This window comes from Panthera leo, chromosome B4, assembly GCF_018350215.1.
Source record: "Panthera leo isolate Ple1 chromosome B4, P.leo_Ple1_pat1.1, whole genome shotgun sequence".
Taxonomy (NCBI): Eukaryota; Metazoa; Chordata; class Mammalia; order Carnivora; family Felidae; genus Panthera; species Panthera leo.
The window spans coordinates 42,712,775-42,731,689 of record NC_056685.1 but is presented as its reverse complement, the minus strand read 5'-3'; the positions used below and the strand labels follow the sequence as shown (position 1 = coordinate 42,731,689).

The 18,915-nt window shown below is 41.2% G+C and overlaps 1 long non-coding RNA gene across 2 annotated transcripts; it reads left to right on the top strand.

The window, feature by feature from the left end:
- The first annotated feature begins 1,182 nt into the window (after positions 1–1,182).
- Positions 1,183–12,512, top strand: LOC122224213. 2 transcript variants are annotated; one of them, XR_006204680.1, is made up of 4 exons: positions 1,183–1,250; positions 3,931–4,036; positions 7,023–7,119; positions 12,484–12,512. It is a non-coding gene; the product is annotated as an uncharacterized LOC122224213 (long non-coding RNA). The 2 variants fall into 2 exon arrangements; XR_006204679.1 differs by lacking the exon at positions 12,484–12,512 and adding an exon at positions 7,210–7,248.
- Positions 12,513–18,915: the final 6,403 nt, after the last annotated feature.

Sequence of the window (18,915 nt, the reverse complement as noted above, 5' to 3'; positions counted from 1 at the left end):
TGGGTACAAATCCATGTTGACAATAAGCACTAGATTTATTTCCTTTTGGGGTTATGTACCCTAGGCCAAGAGAGCTAATCCCCCTGGGAAGAAGTCTAAAAGGAAAAAGTGATTTAAAATATACTTAGAAGGGGCAGGGGATTAAAAAAAAGTAATAAATAAAATAAATAAATAAAATAAAATAAAATAAAATAAAATAAAATAAAATAAAATAAAATAAAATATACTCCAGAGCCTCTGTTCATGGCTTCATATACATTATTGTGTCCAACCCTCTCAAAAACCTTTTTTTGCTACCTCCTATTAATCTTTAACTGGCAGGTGAGGAAATTAATGCTCAGGAAGGTGAGGAAAATTGCTCAGTGTTCATGAAGATAGTAGGTAATAGAGTTAGAATTTAAATTCAGGGGCGCCTGGGTGGCTCAGTTGGTTAAGCGACCAACTTCAGCTCAGGTCACGATCTCACAGTTCGTGGGTTCAAGCCCCACGTCAGCGGGCTCTGGGCTGACAGCTCAGAGCCTGGAGCCTGCTTCCGATTCTGTGTCTCCCTCTCTCTGCACCTCCTCTGCTCATGCTCTGTCTCTCTCTGTCTCTCAAAAAATAAATAAATGTTAAAAAAAAGTATATATATATATATGTATATGTATATGGAATTTAAATTCAGGTCTGTCTGACTTCATCACATCTTTTACACGAAAATAAAGTAGTGCAAAAGATCTATTTAAAACACTTAGCGTGGGACGCCTGGGTGGCTCAGTCGGTTGAGCGTCCAACTTCACCTCAGGTCAGGATCTCGCAGTTTGTGAGTTCGAGCCCCGTGTCGGGCTCTGTGCTGACAGCTCAGAGCCTGGAGCCTGTTTCAGATTCTGTCTTCCTCTCTCTGCCCCTTCCCCGCTCATGCTCTGTCTCTCTCTGTCTCTCAATAAATGAATAAACATTAAATAAATAAATAAATAAATAAATAAATAAAATGCTTAGCGTGTCGTATGTAAGTGATGAATCACTGAATTCTACTCCTGAAACCATTATTGCACTGTATGTTAGCTAACTAAGATTTAAATTAAAATACATTTATGTTATAAATAAATAAAATGCTTAACACACATAAATGTTTGCATGAAGATACTTGGCATTTGCTACTGTAAATACATATAGTGGAAGACCTGCTTTGCCTTTGTTAACCAGGGATACAGCTCTGATCCACAAAGATACTGGGGAGATGTCTCAGCAAAAAAATAAAGAAGAGAGATGTATGTATTATTTCCCTAAATTGTTTTCTCCCTTCTCCCAATGATAAGCAGATAATGATCCCAGAGATGTCCTCATCCGTGACACCTGTGAATGTGTTATGCTATGGCAAAAGGACATTAAAGTTGCAGATGGAATTAAACTTGCTAATCAGTTGACCTAACAATAAGGAGATCATTCTCTATTATCTGAATGTTCTCTATTATCTGAATGAGCCAAATAACAAGGGTCTTTAAACGTGTAAGCGGGAGGTAGAAGAGACAGGCAGAACAGACAGAGGACTCATCCTGCCATTGCTGGCTCTGAAGATGGAAGGGGGACCGTGAACTGAGCAATGCAGGAAGCCTCTAGAAGTTGGGGAAAAGACAAGGCAATGGATTTTCTTCCACAGCCAACAGAAAAGACAGCCCTATGACACCTCCGTTTTCACCCAGTGAGATGCATATCACACTTTGATCTATAGAACTGGGAGGTAATAAATTTGTGTTGCTTTAAACCACTAAGTTGTGGTAAATTGTTACAGCAGCAGTAGAGAACTAACACCCACTAACCAGTATGTCAAATGCGGTGGCTAACGGTAGACCTTTTCTGCTGCCTGAAGTCCAGCCAACTGCCAACTTCATTACCTCTTTGTCTGCTAACAACAAGAGAATCTATTGTATCACGTGCTTGGGCTAATCGGTGAATAAAGTGCTCAGGAATCATTTTGAGTGGTGGCTTTGCAGGTCTGTGAAAATGATAGTAAAGGATAATTTTCAAAAAGGTAGAATCATAACTCTCATGCAAATATAAAATGAACACGTGTCAAACGTTTTCTATAACTTGTTAAGTAATGAGAGAACCACTGAGACATTAAAATCAGCTCAAAGTGCATTTGAGATGCTCGATGTTTACAGTCAATTTAATACAGGAATGCTAGAAAAGATTGCTGGGTTGGATACAAAACTGGTTGATATCCTACTGAACCACCAACCGTAACCTTAAGGATTGATTATCTTTTCTAGGAGCACCTGGCTGGCTCAGTCAGTGGAGCGAGTGACTCTTGATCTCGGGGGTCATGAGTTCGAGCCCCATACTGGGTATAGAGATTACTTCAATAAATAAAACCTTAAAAAAAAAAAAAAAAAAAGGATTATCTTTTCCACCACCCAGACAGGGAGCATTTGCATCTTTGAGTCAATCTGTGCCTCTTGAGTTGTAAAGTAACCCAGTCAAGAGGAAATCAATCAAAGGCGCAAACCTAGTCCTACACTGAAAGGACACATTTCTAACTTTTGGGTAATTTTTTTTTTGACATCTATAAATCTGAGTAAAGAAATTGTTAGAGTTACCAGAATAGGGGAGATAGATCTCCCTGTCAAAGCACTCTGCCTGAGTTTCCTTCTTTTTTGTTTTTTTTAAACTTTTATTTATTTTTGAGAGAAAGAGCGCCAGCGAGGGAGAGGCAAAGAGAGAGGAGGACAGAGGATCTGAAGCAGGCTCTGCGCTGACAGCAGAGAACCCAACGCGGGGTTGGAATTCATGAACTGTGAGATCATGACCTGAGCCGAAGTCAAATGCTTAGCCAACTGAGGCGCCCCTGAGTCTCCTTCCTGACTGCATTCTAGAGGCGTGTGTGACAGACGACCAATAATTACAGCAAATCTGCTTGGCTTAGCCTTCCCAGCTGAGAAAATGGCAATCCCACTTATGTAGGCAACACACCTTAGAATTATCCTTGATGGCTCTCTTTAGTTCATACTGACCTCTAATTCATCCTCATATTCAGTATGCACCAAAACCAGTTTGAGGGCCTACTATGAGACAGCCACTTACAGCCATTTCCTTCTGTCACGGACATCCATTGGTAGACAAAATGGACAAAAATTCTTACCCTCGTGGAACTTGCATTCTCGTGGGGGAGAAGAGCGATCAACAAAGGAGTAAAATCCACAATCTGTAGAATGTCATATGATGACTAGGGCAACGGAGAAAACACTTTTCATGGAAAGGGGTTGGGAAAATTAGGGGGCGGGGCTTAGAATGTAAGGAGAGTTGTGAGGGAATACCTCATAGGCAAGATGGCCATTAAGAAGGGATCCGGAGGGAGTGACAGAGGCAGTCATGCGTATATCGGCTCCAGGCACAAGGATTATGCGCCAGTGTGTTAGAAGAACGATGGGGTTCAGGGCGCACTACCCCAAAATAGGGCGCCTTGGCATATTGATTATTTTCAGCTGAAGGAGTTAGAACCAGAGAAACAAGAATGTCATTCTGACCTTCTCCTGAGCCTTCTTCCTTGAAATAGGTCTTAGAAGCCTCATGGCAGAGGCACCTTCCCTATACCTGAAGGAAAGGAACACCCCTATCTCCAAAGACAAAGGGATGCTGTGAGGAATCTGAACAGGACTTACTGAGTTCCCTCCAGTTTACTACAATTACATCATACTCTCAGACATATCATATTTCTCCTCGACCGTCAGCTTGTCATCCCACCTGGCATAAAAATCCTCAGGGGTAACCATTCCTTTGGGTCTTCGTTTCCTTATGAAGGCTCCCTTGTCAAAATTATATCAGAACATTTATAATATATATGAACATTTATAATATATATATTATATATATATATATATATATAATATATAATCAAAATTATATTCAGAACATTTATATGCTTCTCCTTTGTTACTCTGTCTTTGTCAGTTTGGCTTTCAGACCCAGCCAGAGACCCTACGAGGGTCAAAGAGAACACTTTCCTCCCCTACCGGAACAGCAAGCATAGTGTGTGTGGACCAGAAGGAGACCAGAGGTGAGGAACGGGAGACGAGGGATAAAGAAGTGTGAGAGCGCCAGGGAGGGAGGAGGAGGGAGGGAGGAATGGAATAAAGATTATTAGATCTGACTCTGGCTTTTACTCTGATGGAGAAATATTGGGAGAATTTGAGTAGAGGAGTAATGTGATCTGATTTACCTTTTTAACAGGATCACCCTGGCTGTTTGTGTTAAGAATAGGCATGAGAGGGGAGCCTGAGTGGCTCAGTTGGTTAAGCATCCGACTTGGGCTCAAGTCATGATCCCACAATTTGTGATTTCAACCTCCGAATGGGGCTCTGTGTTGGCAGCCTGGAGCCTGCTTCGGATTCTGTGTCTCCCTCTCTCTCTGCCCTCCCCTGCTCACATTCTGTCTCTCTCTTTCAAAAATAAATAAATATTAAAAAAAATTTTTTTAAAGAGAATAGGCATGGGAAACAAGGATAGAAGCTGGTAGATCCGTTAGGAGGCATTTGCAATAGACCAGAGTGATAACAGTAGAAATGATGAGAAGTGGTCAGATATTGAAGATATAGATATTAAAAAGTGTGTGTGTGTGTGTGTGTGTGTGTGTGTGTGTGTGTACTTTTTTAAAAGTAAGCTCTACACCCAAATGTGGGGCTTCAACTTATGACTTCAAGGTCAACAGTCATTTTCTCTACTGACTGAGCCAGCCAGGTGCCCCTGAATATATTTTGAAGCTAAAGCCAACCAAATTTACTGACATAACAGATGTAGGATATAAGAAAAAGAAAGAAAACGTAAGTGCCAAGCTTTTTCTTTTTTAATGTTTATTTATTTTTTTGAGAGACAGAGACAGAGACAGAGCACGAGTGGGAGAGGGACAGAGAGAGAAGGAGACACAAAATCCAAAGCAGACTCCAGGCTCCTAGCTGTCATCACAGAGCCTGATGCGGGGCTCGAACCCACAAACTGTGAGATCATGACCCGAGCCGAGATCAGACGCTTAACTGACTGAGCCACCCAGGTGCCCCACCTCCAAGCTTTTTGACATAAGAATAGACTTTAGCGATTATCCTGTAAGAGAATATGTAGAGCTGCCATATTCTTTTTTAACAATTGCACAGTATTCCCTTGTGTAGAGATATTGAATGGACATTTTTGTTATTATACAATATAGACACACTGATGAACATTTTTGTTATTTGTACCATTGTATAATCACAATATCCTTAAACGTGTATCAGTGCACACAGATGCAATCATAACTATAAAAGAAGTTCCTTAAAGTGTCACTGGTAGGGGCGCCTGGGTGGCTTGGTCGGTTAAGCGTCCGACTTCGGCTCAGATCATGATCTCACGGTCCGTGAGTTCGAGCCCTGCATCGGGCTCTGTGCTGACAGCTCAGAGCCTGGAGCCTGTTTCAGATTCTGTGTCTCCCTCTCTCTGCCGCTCCCCCGTTCATGCTCTCTCTCTGTCTCAAAAATAAATAAACGTTAAAAAAATTTTTTTTAAAAAGTGTCACTGGTAGGTCAAAATACACGTATGTTTGGTATTTCAGTAACTATAGCAAAATTGCTACCTAAAGAAGTTGTCTCTATTTTCTTTTCCTCCTTTTTTACAATTTTATTTTATTTTTTAAAGTAATCCCTACATCCAACATGGGGCTCTAATTCAAAACCCCAAGTTCAAGAGTCACACACTCTACAGCTGAGCCAGCTAGGCACTCTTGTATTTTCTTTTTTCTTTTTTCCTTCTCTTTCCCTTTTTTTCTTTTTTGCTTTTTTGCCCCTGTGTTTTCTTTTTCTCTTTCTTTTTTTTTTTTAAGTTTATTTATTTAGTTTGGGAGAGACAGAGACAGTGCAGGTGGGGGGAGGGACAGAGAGAGAGCAGGAGAAAGAGAGAATCCCAAGCAGGCTCCGTGCTGCCCATGCAGAGCCCAATGCAAGGCTCAAACTCACAAAACCGTGAGATCATGACCTGAGCCAAAACCAGAGTCAGATGCTTAATTGACTGAGCCACCCAGGTGCCCCTGCCCCTGTATTTTCTTAGGTGGGTACATTAATGTCTAATGCCAGAATTGGGCATATTCCTGGGTCCCTTTATAGAGATAAGTCAGGGTAGGGATGGCATGTGAAAATGTCACCTCATTCATAATGTGGCGACAAAATGGTTAAAAACCTGTGCTTTTGATGACTTCTTATCTAAGCCTTGTAATTTTATAGTTGTCTTTTTCTATCTTTCAAATTTTTTCTTTCTGCCTTTCCAACCATCCGTATGCACATCCATTAATACACACACACACACACACACACACACACACAGGAAACATACATTTCTCCTATGGACACTTGTTAACTAAAGATAAGCTATAATTCCCATAGAAAGATGATCTATGATCAATTGAATAGACACGTTTGATGTTTTTGGTTTGTCGCAATACATTTACGCTGAACTGACAGCAACATCATATATTTACAAGACGATGGTTAGGGTTAGAAATCGATTATTTGACCATAAATGAGCTTTCTGCACATAAACCAAAATTATGGAATGAAAAAGCAAGACTGGTGGATTCTAGCATCAAGACTGTTCGTGGGACATTTGAAAGTGTTGCCCCTAAGAAGTATCTAGGTGTGTTTAGCTTTAGTAATTCTCCACTTTATGCTAGATTCAACCATTTTCCCAAAAGGTTTAAACTGTAAGTAAAGAGAAGTTTTGGGGCGCCTGGGTGGCTCAGCAGGTTAAGCGTCCGACTTCGGCTCAGGTCACAATCTCACAGTCTGTGAGTTCGAGCCCCGCGTCCGGCTCTGTGCTGACAGCTCAGAGCCCGGAGCCTGTTTCAGATTCTGTGTCTCCCTCTCTCTCTGCCCCTCCCCTGCTCATGCTCTGTCTCTCTCTGTCTCAGAAATAAATAAAAAACATTAAAAAAAGTGTTTAAAAACAAGAGAAGTTTAAGTTTTTTGAAGCCACCAACTATGATGTCACGTGATTACTCATGGTTCTTTCATTTTTGTACCGAGAACGATTTGCAATGATAACTCAAGTAGAGAAAGCAACAACAGTGGTCCTAAGCGGCTATGGCTTCTGTCGCCTAACAGCTTGAGAGTCTTGGCAAAGGTGATTATTTTACTATCTATCACCAAGGTAGTCTCATTTTTTAACTTTTTTTTAAAAATTTTTTTTAACGTTTATTTATTTTTGAGACAGAGAGAGACAGAGAATGAACGGGAGAGGGGCAGAGAGAGAGGGAGACACAGAATCCGAAGCAGGCTCCAGGCTCCGTCCAAGCTGTCAGCACAGAGCCCAGAGCCCGACGCAGGGCTCGAACTCAGGAACAGTGAGATCAAGACCTGAGAGGAAGTCGGATGCTTCACCGAGGGAGCCACCCAGATGCCCCAAAGGGCGATTAATTTGTGAAGAAAGGATAAAACAAAGGAAAAAAAGGGCTTGAGTTTCTAGGAGTGGTAAATTGTGAGAAGGTAAACGTATGGGGGAAACTAATGGCGAATAAGGGTTACTTTAGTCAGGTTTGTTTGTGCAGACCCATCTCGGTGCTGTACCCCTCTTACGGTGTCCAGTGATTAAAAGTCTGTTGTCCTTTTCCTGGTATGGGAGAGGGGAGGAGGACACCTTCACAAAGGGAAATTGATGCCCTAATTTTAGGCAGATAGGGAGAGGGGAAGGATAGAGAGCTTTTCTGTCATCTGCTGTTTCTTTCCTTTTTATTTTAAGTTTGTTTACAGAGAGAGAGAGGGAAAGAGAGAGATTGAGATTGAGATTGAGAGATTCCCAAGCAGGCTTCATGCTGCCAATGCAGAGCCCGACTCAGGGCTCAACCTGACAAACATGAGATCATGACCTGAGCCAAAATCAAGACTGGGACACTTAACCAACTGAGCCACCCAGGCGCTCTGCATCAGCTGTTTCTAAACGGCCATCAGCTCAAAATAATTCTTAGGCCAAAGTGGCATATTTTGTAGTGGTCTATTCTGATGACGTTCAAATGCATCCCTCATGAAACCTGAATTCATATACCTGGATCTGTACTTCTTTGCACAAATATAACAACCTCTAAAGGATTAATAGATATTGCCCATGATTTATTATTTGCTTTGTTCAAGGTATTGTGCTAAACGTTATGGACATACTGAGGCGAACAAAAATATTGATTCCTTTGCTTTTTAATTTTTTTTAATGTTTATTTTTAAGAGAGAGACAGAGTGCAAGCCGGGAAGTGGCAGAGAGAGAGGGAGACACAGAATCCGAAGCAGGTGCCAGGCTCTGAAGCTGTCAGCACAGAGCCCGATGCGGAGCTTGAACTCACGAACCCCCGAGATCATGACCTGGGCCAAAGTCGAATGCTTAACCGACTGAGCCACCCAGGTGCCCCAAAACTGATTCCTTTCAAGGAACTTAATATAATTGGGAAACAACGTCAGGTATATATATTATTTAAATCTGGTGTTTCAGTTAAGAACATGAATTTTGAGATCTGGGTTCAGATTCTGACTGCTACTAGCTATCTCTGCCACGCACATGGTCGTGTAACAGAACCTCTGTAAGTCTCATTTTCCTTATCTGTGAAAGGAGAGATTCACCTCCCTTTCACGGTTGTTGTGAAAACTGAGTAATGAGCAGAATTCAGATAACCCGCTGATTGTCCTTGTAAGCATTAAAAAAATATTGTAATTGTTAATATTAACAACTAGAGTGTAAAGCAGGTTGTGATAAGGACTCTAAGATTTTGCATACTCAAGGGTACCGATGTCCCCCCCAGTCTGGTGTCCAAAGAGTTGTCCTTCCTATGAGAAAGGGACAAATGATGTCTGGAGTAGGGTTTGATCAGAATATGAAGGAATCGGAGGGAAACTCTTGAACGATCTTATCTCTTGGGGCGCCTGGGTGACTCAGTCGGTTGCCCATCCGACTTCAACTCAGGTCATGATCTCACAGTTCGTGAATTTGAGGCCCGCATCAGGCTTAATGCTGTCAGTACAGAGCCCGTTTCAGATTTTCTGTCCCCCTCTCTCTGCCCCTCCCCCACTCACACTCTCTCAAAAATGAATAAACATTTATTTTTTTAAAAAAATCCTATCTAGGGGCGCCTGGGTGGCTCAGTCGGTTAAGCGTCCGACTTCAGCTCAGGTCACGATCTCGCGGTCCGTGGGTTTGAGCCCCGCGTTGGGCTCTGGGCTGATGGCTCAGAGCCTGGAGCCTGCTTCCGATTCTGTGTCTCCCTCTCTTTCTGCCCCTCCCCCGTTCATGCTCTGTCTCTCTCTGTCTCAAAAATAAATAAACTTAAAAAAAAAAATCCTATCTCTTGATCTCTTGATGGGGTGCCTGCGTGGCTCAGTGCGTTAAGCATCTGACTCTTGGTTTCGGCTCAGGTCATGATCTTGCAGCCCCACATAGGGCTCTGTGCTGACAGTGAGAAACCTGCTCGGGATTGTCTCTCCCTCTCTCTCTGTCCCTCCCCCACATTCGTTGTCTCTGTCTCTCTCAAAATAAATAAATAAACTTAAAAAAAAAAAAAAAAAAAGAATCCTGTCTCTTGATCCAACTGACCAAATGACAACCTCAACAGTCATTTACATGAACTATGTTAGATGTTTTTTACTTATTATCCATTTAATCTTTTTTTTTTTAATTAAAAAACTTTTACACTTATTTTTGACAGAGAGAGAGACAGAGACAGAGACAGAGCATGAGCGGGGGAGGAGAAGAGCAAGAGGGAGACATAGAATTTGAAGCAGGTTCCAGGCTCTAAGCTGTCAGCACAGGGCCCGACGCGGGGCTCGAACTCACGAACAGTGAGATCGTGACCTGAGCCGAAGTCGGACGCTTAACCGACTGAACCACCCAGTCACCCTCTTATGCCTTATGTAAAATCATCTCCATCTTCCACACATCACACGAGGCTAATTGTTGGGGAAATATACCAGCATGTAAATCTCACAGCATTTTCTGTGAGATTACAACCTGTTCAATTTCTCAGGTCTCCTCTGGCTGCTTGTCTTGAGTATCATAAAGGATTCTGTACCTTGGGCCTCAGTTTCCTCATTTTTCAGTTAAAGAGATCATATTAGGAGATTTCTAAAGACATTTTCAGTTCCAAGAAATTAGAGCTCCGTCTTCTGCCAAAGGTGGCCAGTTCTTGAACTTTATACAGGATTCAGAAAATGATTTTCATTGCATCTCCTAAAAACTAAACAGTAGTACAGGGTTGTCTTTCCCTAAGATCACTAACATGAGAGGCTTGCGCTGAGGAGGGACATTAGTCACAGAACAGATTCTTATGTATTCAAGTTGATGCCTTTTTTTTTTTTTTAAGTTTTATTTAAGTGATCTCTACACCCAATGTGGGGGTCCAACTCAAGAGCCCAAGATCAAAAGTCACATGCTCTTCCGGGGGCCCCTGGGTGGCTCAGTTGGTTAAGCATCTGACTCTTCCCTTTCAGCTTGGGTCACGATCTCACGGTTCATGAGCCTGCTTGAGATTCTCTCTTTCTCCCTCTCTCTCTGCTCCTCCCCTATCTCTCTTTCTATCAAAATAAATAAATAAATAAATACTTAAAAAAAAAAAATAGTCATATGCTTTTCTGACCAAGCCAGCCAGGCACCCCCAGGATAATGACTTCTAACTCGGAAAATCTATGTGTACATACCTACGCAAGATATTTGGAAAGGAGGTCGCAAGATGGTTGAACAAACGGCTGGACACAGAAAACAGGGAAACTAAAAAAAAAAAAAAAAAAGATAACAATAACCTCAGTCTCCAGAGAATGCGAACACTATTTCCTCCATGTGGAATATTCCCCACACTCGTCACCCCATACCTCTATCCTTCCTGCTTATCCCTCTGCATGCAGCACAAGCATCAGTTCTGGGAATCTTTACTTTGGTCCCGAGATTAGGTGAGGCCCCCCCATACCTCTTGCTCTTTGTTATGTTCATTCCACTCATAACTATATGCTCAGTGTTGATCTTCCTCATTAAGCCCCAAGCCCTGTTAGGGCGAGAGTGTAGTCGTCATATTCATCCGGTGCCTAGCACAGTACCTGGAACTGAGTAGATGCCCAGAGAACATGTATTTGATAAACATCTCTGCAGGTGCCTTCATGTCTCAGTGCCATGGAATAATTCTTTCTCTCCCCTGGCGCACAGCCTTGTAACTGCACTTTAAGACGGAAAAGAACGGGGCACCTGGGTGGCTTGGTCGGTTAAGCGTCCGACTTCGGCTCAGGTCATGATCTCACGGTTCGTGGGTTCGAGCCCCACGTTGGGCTCTGTGCTGACAGCTCAGAGCCTGGAGCCTGTTTCAGATTCTGTGTCTCCCTCTCTCTGTGACCTCCCCCGTTCATGCTCTGTCTCTGTCTCAAAAATAAATAAACGTTAAAAAAAAATTTAAGACGGAAAAGAAGAAACCAGGAATAAGAGAAAACGTGCCCCACTGGTTTTGCCAAAACCGTAATCTGTTACATAAATTGTTGAGGAAAATGCTGGTAGAATGCTGCAAACAGTAATTCCATTCAACGCAAGAGATAAAAAAAAACAAAAAAACAAAAAAAACCCAAACCCATGCATACTCTGAAAACAGTACATCACACGGAACTACAGAGCGAACGCTGTTGGATAGCTAATATTTAAGGAGTATCTTATACCTAGTTTCTGTATTTCTGCAACAAGTGTTAGAAGATAAAAGATGACACTTTTTTTCTTAACTTAAAAAAATTTTTTAACGTTTATTTATTTTTGAGAGAGAGAGACAGAGACAGAGTGCGAGCTGGGAAGAGGCAGAGAGAGGAGACACAGAACTCGAAGCAGGCTCCAGGCTCTGAGCTGTCAGCACAGACCCCGATGCGGGGCTTGAACCCACAACGCGTTGAGATCATGACCTGAGCCGAAGTCGGATGCTTAACCGACTGAGCCACCCAGGCGCCCCTCTTAACTTTTTTTTAAAGGTGACATTTTGTAAATGTATATATGCATGTATGACCGAATATGCACAGAATATTTTGAAAAGATATATGAGAAACAAAGAACCATCTACACCCACACTGTCTACATGAACTTGACTTTACTATTGCACTCTCTTCGTTAATATGAATTTAGTATTCCAGGAAATACTTGCCCAGAAAATAAAAGTTGCAAATAATTGTGGTGTGTAATTCAGGAACACCCAGAAAAACCATTTTAAACTGCTCAGCTTTTCCATAGGCAGTTGGCAAATGATTAGTCTCTAAGACATTTCAAAACCCTCACCGTGGCTGCGTCTACAGTCCTAAACCATGTTCCTTAACCAATCTTAATGAAACCCCTACATTGAAAGACTCCCGCACTTAAACCAGACCCCAGAACCGCATAAACATCCTGACTTAGCCCTCCCCTCCCAGTCACTACTCAGGTTCTTTCAGGGAGCTAGCATTTAACAAAACTAATAATAGCTACTCTTTTTTTTTTTTTTTTTTTTTTTTGGGACAGAGAGAGACAGAGCATGAACGGGGGAGGGGCAGAGAGAGAGGGAGACACAGAATCGGAAACAGGCTCCAGGCTCCGAGCCATCAGCCCAGAGCCTGACGCGGGGCTCGAACTCACGGACCCGAGATCGTGACCTGGCTGAAGTCGGACGCTTAACCGACTGCGCCACCCAGGCGCCCCTAATAATAGCTACTCTTGAGGAGGGAACTGAGAGAAGAGACGTAGAAGGTGATTTTTTTTTTGCACCCTTGAATTTTACATCAGTATGTCTTGCTAATTCCAAAATAAATGATTTTTTTGAAGAAAAGAAATAAAATCTAAACACGTTCAGCAAGACACCATGTGTACTTTCCTCTCCGGCCAGCAGGTGTCACTTTCTCGCCTAGGTAAAAGCTGCCTCCACCCTTTCTCCTGGATGCGGAAAGAAGGCCCGGGGTTCATAGGACAGCCTCAGTTATGGGACAGAGGACTTAAATGGGCCTGGAAGTGTTGATTCCTAGAAAGAAGGGTTCAGGTTCTCTCCTCACAATAATAACTAATATTTATTGAATACATTTTAAAATGGCTTTAAGGTAGAATTAGTACAATTAACCACACATATTTAAAGTGCACAATTATTATCATTTTTTTAACATTTATTTATCTTTTGAGACACAAAGGGAGACAGATTGTGAGCAAGGGAGGGGCAGAGAGAGAGAGGGAGACACGGAATCTGAAGCAGGCTCCAGGCTCCAAGCTGTCAGCACAGAGCCCGACGCGGGGCTTGAACTTACAAACTGTGAGATCATGACCTGAGCTGAAGTCAGATGCTTAACGGACTGAGCCACTCAGGTGTCCCAAAGTGCACAATTCTTAATTAAGCTTTACCACCCTGTGTAGGGCTTGAACTCACAACCCTGAGATCAAGAACTGTGCTCCACCGAATGAACCAGCCAGGTGCCCCTAAAGTGTGCAATTTGATGAAGGTTGATATATGTATGTAATCATAAAAACTATCACTACAATCCAGAAAGTGAACATATCCATCACGCCGAAAAGTTTTCTCATGCTAATTTGTAATCCATCCCTCCCTCCTCCAGATAAGTACTTTATATGAATATATTTTTCACCCTCACCACCCCTTTTTAAGTAATGACCAGAGAGAAATCCAGGGGTATATCCTTGAGGGGACCGTGCACTGTCTTGCAAGATAGAAGCCTCTACCTCATCTTTCAAAGAGTGCTTTGACCTTGGCAAAGCAATCTGGAAATGGCTGAGAATTCAACTTTCTCTGGAGCTGTTCCTCTTTTTTTTTTTTTTTTTTTTAACATTTATTTTATTTTTGAGAGAGAGACAGAGCGCGAGCGGGGGAGGGACAGAGAGAGAGAGGGAGACACAGAATCCGAACCAGGCTCCAGGCTCTGAGCTGTCAGCACAGAGCCCGACGTGGGGCTCAAACTCACCAACTGTGAGATGTGACCTGAGCTGAAGTCTGCGCTTAACCAACTGAGCCACCCAGGAGCCCCTGGAGCTGTTCCTCTTGTAACAAAATGTTGAGCCTGGTCTTGAGATTTTCCTGCACTGTGGTTGCAGAAGTTGAGAATTTTTATATCTGGCCAAGAGGCCCCCAGATTTTCATATGTAGCATTTAATTGCTTATTAATCACCCTCAACAGGTGAGAGGGTGTCAGCATACCTCCTTAGTAGAGTTTGGGAGGGGAGGGCTAAGTCGGGATATTTATGTGGTTTGGAGGTCTGGTTTAATGGGGGAGTCTTTCAACATAGGGGTTTAAGATTGGTTAAGAATCATGGTTTAGGACTGCAGACACAGCCACGGTGAGGGTTTTGAAATGTCTTAGAGACTAAATAATCATTTGCCAACTGCCTATGGAAAAGCTGAGCAGTGTAAACCCCTCTCCGAAATATCTATTGCTCCTCATACAAAGCCATCCAATTCCATAGTCCTAATAACAATTTTATTATTTTAATACTATATTGCTAAATATAGTATTAAATATTATTTGAATATTATATTATTAAATATAGCATTAAATTTATTATTTTAATACTATAATAGTATATTATACTATATATATATATTATACTATAGTAATAGTACAGCAGTATAGTATTATTTTAATACTATAAAACACTATTATAGTATTATATGTAGGCATATTGTATATACATCAATTAATACATTAATTGCTATTACTTATGATTAATGTCTTAATATATAATCATATTAATATGACATATATAATGTATAATTCTGTTCATATGATAGCTAATAAATATATATTATAATGTTATATATATTATATGTTATATTAATGTTATATATATTATATATATTATAATACATATTACCACACAATATGGTGGTATAATATAATATATATATAATATATATTTAATATTATATTATAATACTGTAATATTGTAATATATGTTATATTATACCACCATATTATACTATGCTATTTTTTCAAATTTATTTTTTTTGAGAGAGAGAGCACATGAGCAGGAGAGAGGGGCAGAGGGAGAGAGAGAATCCCAAGCACGCTCCATACTGTCAGCACAGAGCCTGATGCACGGCTCAGTCCCATAAACCTTGACATCAAGACCTGAGCCCAAATCAAAAGTCAGAGGCTTAACTGATTGAGCCACCCAGGCGCCCCCAAGTCTATCTTAAGGAAAAATCACACGACTAGAAAACTATACCAGCAGATATCATATATATAACAAATGATATGTATAAAACTATTATAAATAAAACTAGTGTATGTGGGGGAGTATTATTAGGATAGGCAAACACAACAATGAAACAAACAGAACACAGAAATAAACCCTCACCAGTATGGTTACCTAGCTTATGATAAAACCACACACTGCAAGGTAGTAAGGAAAGAATGGTCTTTCAGTAGATGGTGAGGAGACAGTTGGATATCCATAAGGGGAAACAATGTAGCTTGTCCCCTACTTCATACCATTTGCAAAAATTAACTCCAAGTGGATTGTATGTCAAATATGAAAGTTGCGGGGGGACACCTGGCTGGCTCAGTTGCAAAATATGTAACTCTTATCTCAAGATTGTAAGCATGAGACCCAAGTGGGGTGTAGAGATTACTTTTAAAAAATTGTGTGTGTGTGTGTGTGTGTGTGTGTGTGTGTGTGTGTGAAAGCTGAAACAAGAAAGCTTTTAGATGAAAACATAAGGAAAACACTTTTGTGACCCAGAGCAAAGATTTCTTAAATAGAATATAAGGGGCACCTGGGTAGCTCAGTCGGTTGTGTTCAACTCTTGATTTCGGCTCAGGTCATGATTTCATGGTGGTGAGATTGAGCCCCGTCGTGCTGGGCATGGAGCCTGCTTAAGATTCTCTCTCTCTTCTTGGGGCACCTGGGTGGCTCAGTCGGTTAAGCATCCGACTTCGGCTTAGGTCATGATCTCACAGTTCATGAGTTCGAGCCCCGCGTCTGGCTCTGTGCTGACAGCTTGGAGCCTGGAGCTTGCTTTGGATTCTGTGTCTCCCTCTCTCTCTGTCCCTCCCCCACTCGTGCTCTGTCTCTCTCTCAAAAATAAATAAACATTAAAAAAAAAATTTTTTTTAAAGATTCTCTCACTCTTTTGGGGTGCCTGGGTGGCTCTGTTGGTTAAGCATCCGACTTCGGCTCAGGTCATGATCTCACAGTTCGTGAGTCGGGCTCTGTGCTGACCGCTCAGAGCCTGGAGCTTGCTTCAGATTCTGTGTCTCCCTCTCACTGTACCTCCCCTGTTTGTGCTCTGTCTCTCTCTCAAAAATAAATAAATAAAAAAAAAATTACACATAAGACACGTAGTAAAAAATTAAACAACAACAAAAAAATGAGAACCTAAAAGCACCCACAGAAACTGTATTAAAATTAAGAACATTTGTTCGCAAAAAGACACTATTTTAATGAGTGAGAACGCAACCCACAGACTGAAAGAAGACATTTGCAGTACATACATCTAACAAAGGCCTCCGATTTCAGATATATAAAGAATTCCAAAAAGAAAACAACCCAATAGAAAAACAGACAAAAGACTTGAACACTCTGTAAACAAGGACACCTGATATACCCAGCTAGAGTGGCCAGAATCAGAAAGTCAGATTAACAACAACAATCGATGGGGATGTGGAGAAGGAAGAACCTTCATACATGGCTGGCGGGAATACACAAGGGTGTCACCACTCTGGAAAACAGTCAAGCAATTCTTCCAATAATTAAACACAGAGTTACACTATAACCCAGGAATTCCGCTCCTGGGTATGCACCCAAGAGAACTGAAAACATATATCCCCTCAATAACTTGTACCTGAGTGTTTATAGCGGCATTATTCATCATAGCAAAAAGGTAGAGACAACCTAAATATCCACGAGTGGACAAATGGATAAACAAAATGTGGTTTAGCCACAGTTGATATCCGACCATATTATCAGGTCATAGAAGTGTTATCTGACCATAAAAAGGAATGAAGTGCTGGTTTATACTACAATATGGATAAATCCTGAAAGTGTTATGCTAAAGGAAAGAAGCCAGTCACAAAAGTTCACATATTGTGATTACATTCATATCAAAGTTCGGAATAAGAAAATCTGTAGAAATAGACACTAGATTCGTGGTTGCTCAGGGCTGGGCAAGGGGTGTAGGGAGCTAAAGGATATGGGGTTTCTTTTAAGATGATGGAAATATTCTCAAGTTGACGGTGGTGATGGTTGCATATATCAGCATATACTAAAAACTATTGAATTATATACTTTCAATGGGTGAATTGTATGATATGTGAATTATATCTCAATAAAGCTGTTTTTAAATTTTTAAAAAAGTGTTTAAAAGTTGATTTATTTTGAGAGAGAGAGAGAGAGAGAGAATGGGGGAAGGGCGGAGCGAGAGGGAAATAGATATAATCCCAAGCAGGCTCTGCACTGTCAGAGCAGAGCCCAATGTGGGGCTCAGACCCACAAAGCGTGAGATCATGACCTGAGCTGAAATCAACCAACTGACCAATTGGACACTTAACCAACTGAGCTTCCCAGGCACCCCAATAAAGCTGCTTTTTTACAAAAAGAATATCCACGAGGCCCATAAGCTTTTTTCAAAGTACTCAACTTTATTAGTTATCAAGAAAATACCAATTAAAAACCAATGAAATGACAGTATACGTCTACCACAATGGCTAAAACAAACAAGTCAGGAAATACCAAAATGTTGCCAAAGATGAAGAGTAACTGAAACTTTCATACGCCGCTCTTGAGAGTGTAAATTGGTCCAAACACTTTGGAAAAGGTTTCAGAGCACCTACTCAAGTAAAACATGTGTTATACCCTATGGCCCTCTATACCCCTAGGTATATATCCAACATAAAGGCATACAATATGTTCACCAAAAGATATGTATTCGAATATTCATAGCAACGCTATTCAAAGTAACAAAACGTGAAACTACGTCATTTCTCAGCAACTGTACAATAGAGAAATAAACTGAGGTATACTTATACAATGGAAAACGATGTCGCAATGAGTATGAATGATCTATAGCTATACAAAATAATATCAATGAATACCTATAAACATTTTGTTGAGGGAAACAAGCCAGCAGCAACCATTTGTATTCTTACATATTCTTTTTTTTTTTTTTAAGTAACCTCCATGCCCAATGTGGGGATCAAAGTCACAACCCTGAGATGAAGAGTCACATACATGCTCCATGACTAAGCCAGCCAGGCGCCCCATGTTCTTGTTTTTATATGGGCAAATATAATCTGTGCTTTTAGAAATTGGTGTTGTTTCTATGTTGATTATACTTGAATAAAATGTTTTTAAAAAGCAAAAGCAAAAAGTAAACCATGTATTATTCTCATTGCCTATCCCAAATGTCCAAGGGCCCAAAGTCAAGGACAGATCTATGATGTTGTCAAGCACCCAAACTCCTTTCGTCTCTTCATCTTCAACATACGGCTTTTATTTGCATGGCTGCAAAAGGATGCTTTTCCTCCAGGATCCTCGTCGTTGTTCAAGTCAAGAAGAAGAAGGAAAGGCCAAAAGCTATCCCTTTGTGAGGTTCTGTCATCTCCTTCAGAAGGGATTTATTTCCAGAAACTTCCAGTTACCTTTTTTTTTTTTTTTTTTTTTGGCTAGAATTCTGCCACAGAGCCTCCCCGAACTGTAAGTAATTCTGAGAAGGTGAGTATTTCAGTTGGGCACGTTACAATTATGCTTTTCCTTAGTGAAGAAAAAGAGAATGGATACTGGAGAGGTATTTGACGTGTATACCATCAGGTTGGAAGCCCTCAAGGATCTTACGTGCTGGTGGGGCAGAGGGGGTATTAACAGAAAAATGTGAACCCAGTTTGATAAGTCCTCAGTGGAAAGTGCTACAGGAGTGGAGAGGAATTCTTGTGGAAGATTCCTGACTAGAAAACACCTCTC